The sequence below is a fragment of the Euprymna scolopes genome, chromosome 10, assembly GCF_053919585.1.
Source record: "Euprymna scolopes isolate OS-2025 chromosome 10, ASM5391958v1, whole genome shotgun sequence".
In the NCBI taxonomy this organism is placed as follows: Eukaryota; Metazoa; Mollusca; class Cephalopoda; order Sepiida; family Sepiolidae; genus Euprymna; species Euprymna scolopes.
This window is the reverse complement of record NC_136491.1, coordinates 68,253,625-68,268,701: the sequence shown is the minus strand read 5'-3', so window position 1 is coordinate 68,268,701 and position 15,077 is coordinate 68,253,625. Positions and strand designations below refer to the sequence as shown.

Sequence of the window (15,077 nt, the reverse complement as noted above, 5' to 3'; positions counted from 1 at the left end):
GTCTTTGGCCATGGCGTCGTTTTTACTGGAGGATCTCGAGCTGCTAATTGACATCCTCTGCATGTCTTGACACATTTTTCAACTTCCTTGTCCATACCAGGCCAGTACACATATCCTCTCATAAGGGATTTCATTCTCGAAATGCCCGGATGACCTGTATGAAATTCCTTCAGAATTTTCCTCTGTAACGTTAGTGGAATTACGATCCTCTCACCATACATGAGCACATCTTCACAGATGGAAAAAGGCGTTGTTTGATCTACCTTTTTATTTTTTTTTATCCATCCCAATTGATTTTTCATTTTCTTAATGAAAATGTCATTTACTGCCTCTTTTTTTATTTTTTCGAAAGTTACCGGAAGTTCACGTATCATATTACACATTGAACTTGTACATTCACTTTCGTCTTTAAGCGCAGCAATTACCGTTTCTTCGAAACTTTCGCTTCTTTTAGGGATCAACCGTGATAATGCATCTGCGTGTCCTAACTTTTTTGAGGATACATGTTCCATCTTAAACTGATAGTTTAAGAGGGTTACAGCCCATCGCTGTAATCGATTCGCAGTATGTGTGGGAATGCCTTTCTTTGATCCAAATATGGTAAGTAGGGGTTTATGGTCGGTTTGCAAAATAAAAGATCGTCCATGGAGAAATCGATTGTACTTTGTAATTCCAAATATTATCGACAGCGCCTCTTTTTCAATTTGGCTGTAATTTTTCTCCGCTGCAACCAACGTTCTTGAAGCATGGGCGATAGCTTTTGTCCTACCATCCTCATACTTGTGAAGTAATACAGCGCCAACACCGTAATCACTGGCGTCCGTTGCTAGTATTAGTTCCTTTTCTGGATTGAAATGTGCCAATGCTAAGTCTGACAGTAGACATCTTTTGATATTTTGGAAAGCAGATTCACATTCCTTATTCCAGTTCCATTTAACACCCTTTTTCAGTAACTCGTTAAGAGGAGCTCTTAAATTATGTATGTTAGGGATGTAAATTGCATAGTATTGAACTAATCCCAAAAACGATTTTAATTTTGTCACTGAATCTGGAGCAGGCATCTTTTCAATTGCTTCAGTCCTTTGTGGATCCGGTCTTCGACCCTCTTTGTCGATTATTTGACCTAGATATTTAATTTTTTTCATAAAAAAATCGCATTTTTCTGGGCTCAATTTAAAACCAAATTCCTGTATTCTTTTGAATACTTCTTTTACATGCTTCTTATGATCTTGCAAATTTTCACTTTTAATTAGGATATCGTCAAGGTAGGCCATTGAAAATTCCAACCCTGCCAGCATCGTGTCCATAATTTGCTGGAAAATAGCAGGAGCAACCTTTAATCCAAAAGGAAGCCTCTTTAGCTTAAAAATGCCCTTATGAGTATTTATGCCTAAGTATTTGGAGCATTCATCGCTGATCTTAATTTGCAAGTAAGCATCTGAGAGGTCTATCTTAGAAAAAATTTTTCCTCCGTTAAGCTTAGAGAACAGATCTTCTGCGGACGGAAGGGGATAATTATGGTCCAATAGACAGTCATTTAAACCCGTTGAAAAATCTCCACAGACCCTTATTCTGTTATTTTTTTTCTTTACATACACGGTTGGACTTGCCCAATCTGTGTGGTTAACTTTTTCAATGACTTCCAGTTGTTGAAGTCTATCCAACTCTTTTTCGATTGCGTCCATCGCTGAAAAAGGCACATTCCTTTTAGGTTTGAATACTGGAGTGGCATTTTTCTTTAATTCAAATTTTGCCTCTGTCTTAATACAGAGTCCTAGTCCTTCGGCAAAAACATTGGGAAATTCAGTTTTCAAATCCTTCAGGAAGTCTTCCCTTTGGTTTGCTTTTTCTGCAGTTAAAACGTTACAAAACGAATTTATGGGTTTCTCCCATAAATTAAACAGGACAATCCAATCTACCCCAAACAGGCATGTATTCTTTCCTGGTACGACGTACACTTTGGATTTATGAGTCTGGTTAGCGAATGTCACTTTGCATTTTAATTCTCCCTTGAACTCTAATCTTTTGCCGCACACACTTCTCGCCGTCTTTCTGGTTTTCGTTAATTCAGGTCGACCTATCCTTTTCCATATATCTTCATTTATAATACTAATATCTGCACCGCTATCCAGAAGCAATGTAACCAGATGTCCATTTATCCGAACATCAACATATTTCCGTCTTTCGCAGCTTTTTTCTTTATTCATGCGAAGCGTATTTACATTATCGGTCCCTTGTCTTTTCTTCTGGGCACAGTATGTTCCCTTGTGACCTCTGAGACCACATTCATAACATATTTTGTTCCTAAACCAGCAGGTCTTATTGTTGTGTCTTAAACTACCACAACATTTACACTTTAGCTTTGGGTCTTTGTATCCTTTAAGGATCCTGTGTTCTTGGAACCTGGACTTTCTTGTGGTCCCTTGCCTTTTTACTTGCTGCACCTTAAAAATATTTTTCTCTTCAATGCGAGTGTTGTCTTTCTTTATGTTAATCAGACGTTGACACTCTTCAGTGACTTTTTGCAATGTTATGTTAGGATCCGCCTCCATAATTGTTAGGATCCGTGAACGTATATCTTTGTCCCTTGGTGCTGTGAGACCTTGTACAAAGATTAAACATTTAAATTGGTCTGCGGAAATTTCATTCAATTTAAATGATTCGCATAAACAGTTCACAGTGCAAGCATATTCTAGATAGTCTTCAGCTTCTGCCTTCTGAATGTTCAAACATTTGTATCTAGAGTGAAATAGGCTATCCCTTTTATCAAATATTTTCGACAAGGTACTAATTGTTTCCTCGAACGAAACCTCCTCCGGTTTTTTTGGTAGAATTAGATTTGCATACTTGGTGTTTTCATCAGTACCCAGTTTTTGTAGTAGCAGGGTAACTTTTTCCTCATCGGTCCAGTCTAAACATCTTTTCGTAAAAATTGTTTCGTATCTTCTGTAGTATGCAGGGAAAGTAACACCAGTATCCGGGGAGTAACGAAATTCCGTTAGTGAATTTGAAATACCCTCGGCAGAAAAATTAGTCTTCTTCCCGGTCGACGTTAGAATTAGCTTTTCTAAATTCTTTTGCTGTGTCGACATTTGTCGTTATAGTATGTTTGTTTGTTCTTGTTGTGCCTCTAAAGTTTTTTGTGTTCTTTCTTGTTGTTGTTGCAGCTGTTGCTGTAGCTGTTGTTGTTGAATTTGTTGTTGTTGTTGTTGTTGCGCTAAAAATTGTTGAGTCATTTTTGTCTGTTCCTGGATGCTAAGGGCTAGAGCCTTAGTTAACTCTGCTAATTGTTCCATGTTAGCTTCTAGTACAAAAATGTCTTTTCGAATTCTACACAATAATTCCAAAGAAAAATCGTAAATTTACGTATATCGTAAATTAGTAGCAATATGCAGACACAACACGTTTCAACAAAGTTCATCCATAGTAATTCAACAGGCTTTGTAAAATAATTCTTTTTTTTTTTTTTTTTTTTAACAACGTAAGTTCATACACAAAATATTTCTTACTTCCCACGACAAATAGTTCCAATTATTTATATAAAGGCAATAACAAACAATTAATTTTCCAAAAAAAAAAAATATATGGCTGCCGTTCCCACGTGGCATAAAATGGTACAATAGTCGTTGTATTTATATTTTTTCTTTCGAAACTCGTAATCCTTTAGTGTAGTTTTGAATTCAACTTGCGACCATTTTTTTTTTTTTTTTTTTTTTTTTACTTGTCAAAATAAATATAAATTCCACTTTACCTTGAACATGTTTCTATAATTTCTTGTGAGTTCTTTACGAAGAAAAATCCGTACTTTTCGCTACTTTAAGTAGGAAAAATTTTTAAATTCATTGACGCACGTGGTCAAAAATCCTTGTGTAGTTTGTTTTTTTCGTAAAACAAAAAATCCTTGCATTGTACACAGTCCTTGGTATGGTAATTTATCTCTGTTAAGAGAAAGAACATCCTTTCGTCGCCATTGTTATATTCCTAAATACTTAGGAAATAAAGACAAACGTGAGTTACACCGAGTGGTATGTGTAATGGGGTTTATTTATAATACAGAAACGTAAGGCTGCTCGCCTAAGGTAAATAGAAGTACATAGTAACAAGTATGGGGAAGAAAGTCTGATAATCAACACGTAAGACTATCCGTCTTACTGCGACTGCTTGTCTGCCGCTGTCTGCCGCTGTCTGCCAAACAGTCCAATATATATATACAGTTTGTAACCGGTGTATAGCCAGTTATGTTCCTTCACAACAAAAACAATATAGTCTGCATGCCTCATTTACTGTTTTTATAGTTTATTGTAGACAAACTATTACTGAATGAAATGTCTTTCTTCCTCATATTTTTCTTAATCATTTTTTCACTTATGCATTCTTCTGTTTATCTGAACAATTTTTTTAACTTTTTGTTTTATTTTACTTCAGTCGAAGTTCTCAGAAATCAAGGGGCACCCAACCAGGGGCTAATACTTGAAGTCCATATGAGATACATAGATATTCAAATGTTCCATTAAAGTTCTCTATCTCTCAAACACTGAGTTAATAAAGAAGTTGAGAACATAATCCTCCTCTCCCCAATTAACCATTTTCATATGTTGTAGTATATCTTTCATTTTGGTCTCTTGGTCTTACTGGATTCCAGGACAAGAATTTATCTAGTCTGGTGGAGTATCCAGCTTTGTGCTATTACTTGAGGTAATATCACTTGGAGAAGGTGCACCATTCCTCAGAAAAGCTGTGGAGTAGCCATAGTGAGGAGATCTTATTTAAGCAGTGAATACAAAATGTGATTTTGAATATTTGGTCAGGGTTTACTTCTATGGAAAAAGTATCCTCATGCCAGATTGTTCTGACAGACCCCTGTACAGAGAGACCTTAGACAATCAAGGATAGTGTCTAGCAGGCATTCAAGTTCTCTCCGTTTGTTTGTTTAACTGTATGTTTATTTAACTATGTTTATTTAACTGTATGTTTATTTAACTGTATTTTTGCCTCATTAACTGTCTTTATAGTCTATTGTAGACAAACTATTAATAATTAAAATGTCTTTGTCTCTCATGGCTTTCTTAAGAATTTTTTTTTTTTTTACTTTCTGATATATGACATAATACATAGCGAATTTTAATAAAAGTGCACTAAGAATTAATTTAGTTTCTCCACATGTGTATTGTTGATGAAATAGAAAATCAAACATTCTAAATCTTCAGTGATAACCATTAGTAAGGTCATACAAAATAAATGATTTAGCAGTTATAATCATAATTGGCTATTTCATATGACATCTAACACTAACTGTTAAGAAATATTTCAGTTTTGCTGCTTGGAAATTTATAAGAATTTCATTCCTCATGCATAGAATATAAAAAAATAGGATAAACATGTTGTTCTGTTCCTTGCTTTCTCCTTTGTAATTTTTTTTTTTTTTCTTTATCTCTTTCTTCCTTTAATTCGGTTAAAAGAGTAACTTCCTGAATTAAATGGCTTTGCAAAGCAATTTTGTTGCATGCTCAAGTTATATTTATGAGTCTGATGAACCAGTCAAAGTGGCTGAAAAAACTACCCTTGATTCTTTCTGAACTCCTCTGTCATGGTATGATACATTTTTCTCTTACTATGAAGAAATTATGATTTATTGCACAAAAGATAATATTAACTATCCAAATAATAACATATAATAAGAAATAATTATTAATATAATTAATAATTATAATGATAATATTAATTATCCACATAATAACATATAATAAAAAATAAAATATAATAAAATAATTATTAATATAATTAATAATTATAACAAAATAACAATACTTAAAATATTATATAATAAAATAAAATATAAAAAATAATAAATTACTTAATTAAACGATTATATAAAATAATATAAAAAGTATTACTTAAGAATTTGAATATAAAACATTTTTCTTAGCGTCTCTGGAGATTTTCAAAACATGGAACAAAAACCTTTTGTTCTGGAACCTTCTTTAATGATCGCTATAAATAGCGAACGACCACAAAATATAATCAGTTATAACACGACATTGGGACGCAAATGAGAGGCGACCATATAGTATAACTCCGACCAAAAGAAAAACATAAGAAAACACGAGTCGTTAAAATAACCGATGAACCAAACAAGATACAGGGAAGAATCTCTTTCATCAACAAACTGGTAAATATAGATTTTTCTGAATTATATTTGACCAAAAGCATGTATGTCAAAAAGATTAAAAAACAAACATTACTTAAAAGCATTTACTTCTATCTAAAGGGAAATAACCAGAAAACAGATTTATTTCCCTTACACTATAGATTATAAACACCTTATTGAAATTCATTTTCTTTACTATTTTTAATTTTGCCTTTCTTTTTTTTTTTTTTTGTTAATAAAAATTTGCTTTTCTTTTCAAATGATCTTTTTTTACTCTTTTATTTTTCATTGATATGTTTGTGGTGTTCCAATACCCCTAGACTAAGGAAAAACCGTAACATATGAATGTGGGTCTCTCGTCCATGCTGGGTTTAATTTAAAAAAAAAACACTATGAATGTGGGGTTCTCGTCCGTGCCGGGTTGTTTAATTACAAAACTAATATTAACGTGGGTGTTCTCGTCCGTGCCGGGTTGTTAATTAGAAAACTCCTTCATCCGATTCCTAAAAAAAAAAACATAATAATATGGTGGACTCGTCAATCTGTAACAATCATAAACATCATCAATGTGAAAGCTACGTCCGAATCAATATTATATTAAGGACCACAAATTTTTGAGTGCTAGTTAAACTTACCAAAAAATCTTCTGCAGGTTTTATACGGTCCATAACTAATATTTATTTGGCAGTTAGTCTATTTTAGATTTGGTCAATCTCTATCGTAAGTAACATATTTGTTTTAGGGAGAATCAAAATATATAATAATCGGTAAACAAAACAAAAAAAATGTGTTCTAGTCTGTTAATACATAGATTTTTTGACAATTTGAAAATGGTAATAATAAAGAATGCGTAGTCCGTTCGTTTATTACATAAAAATAAAAAATAAAATAAATTAAAAAAAAACAAAAAAAAGTATTAATAATAATAAAATAAAGAGATGCTTCATCTATACAAAAAAATATAAGAATCTAATAATAAACCGTTACAACTTGTCGTGGTTCAAAAAAAAAAAAGTAAAAATGATAAATAAATAAATCATTACAAATTATAAAGAGAAGATAAATAAACAAAAATATACACTTGCATAAGTAAAAAAAAATGTAATAAGAATATTACAAATAAAAAAACACCTTATCGAAGATTGTGGACGCATCCATAAATATTGTAAACAAATGCAAGCGTGTGGGAAATTTATTCGCTATGTCCCGCGAAGGTTATCCCACAAGGTGAACAGCAATTAAACTTTAAAGAAAACACAAAGGAAATAGCATGCAATATTAACAGAACTTAAATGAATAACAAAGAGATACTTCAAGAACATGAAAGCATTAACATTTATTAGGGAGAAAAGATCACAGAGGGTTGGGAGAAAGGAAAACAACAAAGCTGCAAAGTTCAATTATCAAAATATACTCAAGTTCAGATGTTCACCAGTTCGACTGTAAAGTAGCTGCCTAGAATTGTCCTTCAGGCAAGCGCAAACCTTAATTCAATAAACGAGAGAGAAATCAGAAATTAGAGGTTTTGAAAGGTATGGAAACTTACTGCGTAGTTATCGTTCAATAATCATCTTTTTTTTTTTTTAAATGTGTATCTTATATACATATATTCTCTTCGCCCTTTCCGAAGACACGTAATCCTTTAACTCTTTCAAAGTTCATTTTCAACGAAAGAATTAATCCAAGTACAAGCACTGATTAGGTAAAATCCTTAGTCTGCAAAAAACTCTTCAGTAGGTATATCCTGTAGAGGACTAAGATATATAAATCCTAATCCTGTTACAAAAGAAAAATAATGAAACAAAAACTCAATTGCTGGAATAGATAAACGTGTCGTTTATTTACTGTTGAAAGAATGAATGTTTTAGATATAACACGTGTTCATGTCTGCGTGGGTGTAACCATTGTTTGTTGCGGGATTGGTAGTATAGAAGGAAAAAGGAAATGTGTGTCCATCTCACGTGCGGGTCACTATCGTTTGTTCGCGCGTGGGAAGAGAAGTGAGTGATGTAGTGGAAAATGGGAATGATAGTCAAGCGTGTAGACAAAGACAAAGGATAGAGGGTTGACATCAGTTAAACTGTGTGCCATGTTAGCCGTCAGCTACGCAGTGGTGTTCTCTGGCACAAGTAGTAGATAGAGAGAGAAAGAGTGAAAAATGTCAATCCAGTTCATGGAGAGAGAAAGCGTATAAAGTGTACATACGGTCTGTTAGCTTTTTGTCCCACATAGTAGCAAGTGGTGTGAGGCACGCGGTCGGTCCGTAGACCGGCCAGCTAGGAAGCTGGTCTGAAAAGGGCTGGAAACAGCTTGTCTCTTGCTTTCATAGTCGTTTCCGCTGGTCTTTTGCGCATGCGTGGATTTCCTTTGATAGGGGAAGTGATGTTGTCCATGCGTGCGTGTATGTGAGTAAATGTGTGTACATTAGCGTGTGTGTATATACACAGGAATGTGAGTGTATGTACGCGAACGTGAATATATGTACATGTGTGGACGTGGGCGCGTATGTTTGTGTGCGCGTATGTATATGACAAGTAATATAGCTTGAAATGTGAATGCGTGTTTTTGTGTGAGACTAGAAAAAGCTTGCGCAATTCTTTATAGTGCTAAGATGACGATAATTCAGCTTTCATCTCGACTGCTTCGTAGATGATATTTAAATTGCCGCACGTGTGTCGCTTTCCACGATCAGATTCTAACTTGAAAAAGATCGATTTTCTCTTTCTCTTCGCATTACCAAAGAATTACAGCTTGGTCACCTTTTTGGAGCATCTTTCTTGAACACTCCAGTATACCTTCATTATTCGTTCATCTGAATAATGAAATGCATTTCCATTTTAAAGACTTGTATGAGTTCCTCGAGACATTTGTAACGACGTGTTATGTGCATCAATTCTTGTCTGAAACTGGTTGTTCGCTCTTCAATTTCTTGTCAAAAAAAGGCGGTAAAACCCTTAGCCAATCAAACGTCATGATGGATGGCGTGATCTTAAGTCAGCAGCAGCAGCTTAATGCAACACAAAAAAAGCAAGAAAGGGAAGGAAAGAAGGAAGGAGATATAGAAGGAAAGAAATTAAATTTCTGACAAGCGGGATAACCTCATCCTTTAAATTTTAAACTTACAATTTACGGCGTTTTTCGTAACCGTTAAAAATAAGAGCCAAAAATCTAAATCAATATATATATATATATATATATTAAAACTGTGAGTAAAAATAAATAAAAATTAAATAAAAAATATAAATATAGAAATAAAACTTGAAAACAAGTAATACAACAATAAATATATAAATAAATTCAACACAAAAAAAATGCCTTTTTCTATAGAATAATTTGTAATGGACTGGTGGATATATTATACATATTCCCCAGCTGTACAAAATAGGAAAAATGAATTGTTTTGAGAAAGAAATGAACGTGTTAAATTGAATTAAACGAACTAGGATTTATTTCATGAAGAAACAAATGAAAGAAAAGGGTACAGCACGTGTTTAGTTTGCCGTGCGTCTCTCGCTGTTTACTGGTGAGAAAGAAAGTCTATTGTTGTAGAGAGAGAGAGAGAGAGAGAGAGAGAGAGAGAGAGAGAGAGAGAGAGAGAGAGAAAGTCAATCCAGTTTGGTGCGTGTCTCTCACTATTAGCTGATGAGAGGGAAAGTCTATTGTTGTAGAGAGAGAGAAAGTCAATCCAGGCCATGGAGATAGAAAGTGTGTAAGGTGTACGTACTGTTTGTTGGCTCTTGCCCCACATATAGTAGCAGGTGACATGAGGCGCACAGGCGCATGTCCCCTGAAAGGGAGCGGTTGGTCCGTCGACCGCTCAGCTCGGGAGCTGAATCGAACAAAAGGAAACAGCTCAGGTCTCTTGCTTTTGTAGCTGTTTCCAGTGTCCTTTGCGCATGTGTGGATTTCCATTAAAGGGAAAGTGACGTTGCCCATGTGTGCGTACGTGTACGCGTACATGTGTGCACGTTAGCGAGTGTGTGTATGCACATGAATGTGAGTGCATGTACATGAACGTGAATATATGTACATGTGTGTACGTGCGCACATATGTTTGTGTGTGTGTATGTGTATGACAAGAAACGTGGTTTGAAATGTGTATGCATGTTTTCGTGTGAGAATAGAAATGGCTTGCACAAATTTTTAAGTTCGACTACATTAAAAGAAGACTTATACAAATTACGAAAAACAGAACTATTAGAGATTGCAGCTTATTTCGAGTTGAATATCAATCCTAGTATGAAAAAGTCAGAAATTCTAAATTGTGTTCAGGATGAACTTATGAAAAGGGATCTGTTAGACCTTATTGATGCCAAACCAGAGGACATTAACTTACGTCTTCAGTTAGAAATAAAAGAGTTAGAAATACAAGAAAGAATCGAAATAGAGGAAATAGAATTGGAAAATCTGAGATTGGAGGTACAAACAAGAAACCAGAACTCAAATAACTTACCCGTTAATCCAATTTTCGATGTAGGACGTTACATAAAACTCGTACTACATTTTAATGAAAAAAGGGTAGATAAATATTTCCCTCTCTTTGAGAAGATAGCAACAAATTTAGGATGGCTCTATGATATCTGGCTAACACTTCTACAGTTCGTATTAAGTGGACGTGCTGCCGCTATATATGCTACCCTAGACATCGAAGAATCCCCAAATTATGAAACAATATAAAATGTGATACTAAATGGATACGAGTTAATTCCAGAAGAATATAGACTTAAATTCAGAAATTATAACAAATTGGGAAAATCATACTTTTGTTGAATTTGCCAGAGAAAAACAGACCTATTTAATAGATGGCTTCGAGCTAAAAAGATAAATGATGATTATGAAAAATTACATCAGATAATTTTATTAGAAGAATTTAAGCGATGTGTAGACAAAGAAACACAAGTGCATGTGGATGAAAAAGAAATAGAAAGCATAAGTGAAGCAGCAATAATCGCAGACACTCATAATGTAACGTTAAGGGAAAGTTATGAAAAGACTAAAATGACTAGTAATCATTTAGATTTTTACTCAAATAAAAAACCATTACTTACTTCTCACCCTCATAACTATTCTAATAAAAGTTATATCCATAACCGAGTAAGTCCATTCCCAAAAGAATCAAAAATTAAATGCACATACTGTGGTAGACAGAATCAAAATGCAGGATAAGAAAAAGAGATAACGAAGCAAGTACAACCTGCAAACCCCACGCATTCGCGAAACAAATAAAAATTCATCCTCTCACTCATCTATCTCAAGTTCAGACACAAATAAAAAAGTTTCTGAACCATTCCTAGATGCATACCAATAATATATAAACTACAATTAATTTTCTCATAATATATAAACTACAATAATTTTTTCTCATAGTATACAAACTACAATTAATTTTCTCATAATATATAAACTACAATAAATTCTTTCTCATAATATATAAACTACAATAAATTCTTTCTCATAATATATAAACTACAATTAATTGTCTCATAATATACAAACTACGGTTAATTCTTTCTTATAATATATAAACTACAAGGAATTTTTTTCTATAATATAAATCTCACCTGTTTCTTTAAATGTATGTATGAATATATGTATGTATGTATGATGTATGTATGTATATATATATATATATATATATATCGCCCAGAAACTTTCGACAGAGGCGAGGGATTTTCACGAGGTCAGTATCATTTTGAAGCTCAACCTTTCGGACGTCAAATATCGAAAAATTGGCCAAAAACATTAATTTCTTCACCCTTAACTGGGCACTGTTGTACAGGGATCTTCGTTTTTTTTTTCACTGACCTTTTTTGCAAGTCATTCAACCCTCGCGTTTACGACGTCGCTAAAAGGCGTTATTTCGATCGCCTCTGACGTCACAACCATGTTAGGCATATCGGTAAGACGGTTTGGTTTTGGCGCGTTACGGGTTTTAGCCTACTTACTATTCATTTATTTTTTTTGCGCTTGCAATTTTCCATTTTTTTTCTTGCTCAACCAACACCCCTACACACAGATCCACTTTCTTTTCCGCCTTTGCGTCACGCCTGCCTGCCAACTACAAGTTTTTTTTGTTGTTCAATACCCCCCTCCCAAACACCCAGGAAAGTCGGACACCCAGGCTAGTCATATATAAACTACAATTAATTCTTTTTCATCTAACTCTTGTTTCCACATTGTTAGCACATGTCTTGCCCTCTGGCTACCTCGACGCAAAACTGCTCTAAAACTCTTTTTCAAACTTGAATCGATTGACGTGATTTCCATCCAACAACTCTACACCTGTTTCTCCATTGTGTTGTCTAGGGAGTTATTTCCTGACTTGTTGGGTACACTGAGTATATTTTTGTTCACTATCAAGCCATGCTGAAATGCACTTCATGACCACTCTCGAAATTCACACTTGTTGAATTATCCTCTGCCTACGGCATAGGGCCACAATATATAGGAAATGTCCAACAGAATTAAAAGAAAATACATGATCATGAAAATGTCTTCTAGTCATTCAGAGGCTGTCAGCCTGTACATAAGAAACAACAATTTGATTCAATAAAATCCAGGTTGTCCTCGATAGTCATAACTTTAAATAACATGATGTAATATTAATGCAGGTGTGCCACAGGATCCGATCCCTGAAGCCTGTTATTCCTGGTATTTATAAATGACCTCTCTGATAAAATTGTGTCCGAGTTGGATATATTTGCTGATGACACCATGCTCTATAATAGACATGAGAAAAAACGAATGTACACATATCCGAGGCAATGGCTGAAACCTTAGAAAACGATCTTCAATCAGTAATGGAATAAAGTAAATAGATTGTAACATTTAATGCTACTAAGACTAAGCTTCTTTCCCTTAACAACTACAAAATATCTTCTCAACCACCGATTGCCATGACAAATAACACCTTACCTGAGAGTTCATCATTCAAACTCCTCGACTTAACATTCACAAGCAACAAAAATTGGAACAAATATATTGAGGACATTGCCAAGACTGCTGCGAAGAAGGTGAGCTCCTTCCACCATGCAAGAAAATTATTCACATCTATACCTCTACAAAGTTACCATTCGCCCATGCATGGAGTATTCCTAGTCTTTCACTCTTAGACAGAGTCCAGAAAAGAGTCAAATCTAATAAGTCCCACAATATCAGCCAAGTTCCAACCTCTGTCCCATCACCACAATATTGTATCTCTGTGCCTATTTTATACAGTGTCCAAAAAGTCACTGAAGAATTGAAAATCTTTGTCATTTTATCATTAATGATTATTTTTTTTCTCTATTTCAGATATTTTACAGATAACATTTTGGAAATTAATTATGGATAAGTTTAGCATTGAACAATGTACACAAGTTGTGAAATTGTTTTACCAAAATCATGGGTCAATTGTTTTGACTCAAAGAGTTTTCATGTAAGAGATATCCCAAGTGACAACACAATTTGAAACATTGTATGCTGATTTGAAGACCAAGGAACTGTACTTGATCTTCCGCAAGCTGGCAGACCTTGAAATGTCATCACAAATGAAAATAGGGAAAGAGTGCGAGAGAGTGTGAAGCAACATCTTGAAACATTGATTTGACGACGTTCCACACAACTTGAGATATGTTGAAGCTCACTACACAATGTTCTGCACAGTTTAAAATTCTTTCCTTTTAAAGTGCAGCTTGTTCAACGCGTGAGGCCTGAAGATTTCCAAACAAGAGTTCAATATGCAGTCCAAATGGATCTTATTTTTTGGAAGATCAAGACGAAAATGCTGTCACTGTTACTGGAGAGAGATACGGGACTATGATTACAGACTTTCTTCACCCACAAATTCAAAATAGGCCCAGATTATGGTTCCAACAAGATGGGCAATGGCACACATGGTAAGAGACACCATGGAGCTTCTTAGGCAATTATTTGGTGACAACATTATCTCTTGCTATGGCACTGTCAAATGGTCACCACGTTCTCCAGACTTGACTAGCCCTGACATTTTCTTTTGTAGATATCTTAAAAAAAGAACCCTAAATTGAAGGAACACATCAGGAACGAAATAAGGGAGTTAAATCGCAATCCAGAGATTCTACGATCTGTCATAAATAATGTTTTGGAAAGAGCAAAAATATGCAAAGCTGAAAATGGGCAACATTTAAAAACATTATTTTTCATAAATAAAGATTGTTTGAAATTTGCTTCTTTTTTTTTTAATTTCTCGATGTTTTAATTAGATTGTGTTAAAATTACAGAAAGATATCATCAAAAATAAAGAATCTATTTAAGTTCAAAACACTTCAGTGAATTCTGGACACCTTGTACAAATACGTTAATGGAATGTTCTTTCATGATGTTATAACACATGTGCCCTCTCAATGTACATCCTTCCGAAAATCTAACAACCAGCAAAATCTTTCGACTAATGTAACAACAAGAAAAATCTTCCAACTAATGTAACAACCAGCAAAATCTTTCGACTAATATAACATCAAGAAAAATCTTCCAACTAATATAACAACCAGCAAAATCTTTCGACTAATCTAACAACCATCAAAATCTTCCAACTAATCTAACAACCAGCAAAATCTTTCGACTAATGTAACAACCAGCAAAATCTTTCGACTAATCTAACAACCAGCAAAATCTTTCGACTAATATAACAACCAGCAAAATCTTTCGACTAATCTAACAACCAGCGAAATTTTTCGACTAATCTAACAACCAGCAAAATCTTTCGACTAATCTAACAACCAGCAAAATCTTCCAACTAATGTAACAACAAGCAAAATCTTCCAACTTATCAAACAACCAGCAAAATCTTTCACCTAATCTAACAACCAGCAAAATCTTTCGACTAATCTAACAACCAGCAAAATATTTCAACTAATCTACCAACAAGCAAAATCTTTCGACTAATCAAACAACCAGCAAAATCTTCCAA

General features: G+C 34.2%; 1 long non-coding RNA gene across 1 annotated transcript; it reads left to right on the top strand.

Annotated features, from left to right (window-relative positions):
• Positions 1-5,902: 5,902 nt before the first annotated feature.
• On the top strand, positions 5,903-14,332 carry LOC145286050 (uncharacterized). The gene is made up of 2 exons (XR_013869093.1): positions 5,903-6,169; positions 13,442-14,332. It is a non-coding gene; the product is annotated as an uncharacterized LOC145286050 (long non-coding RNA).
• The last annotated feature ends 745 nt before the right edge of the window (positions 14,333-15,077 follow it).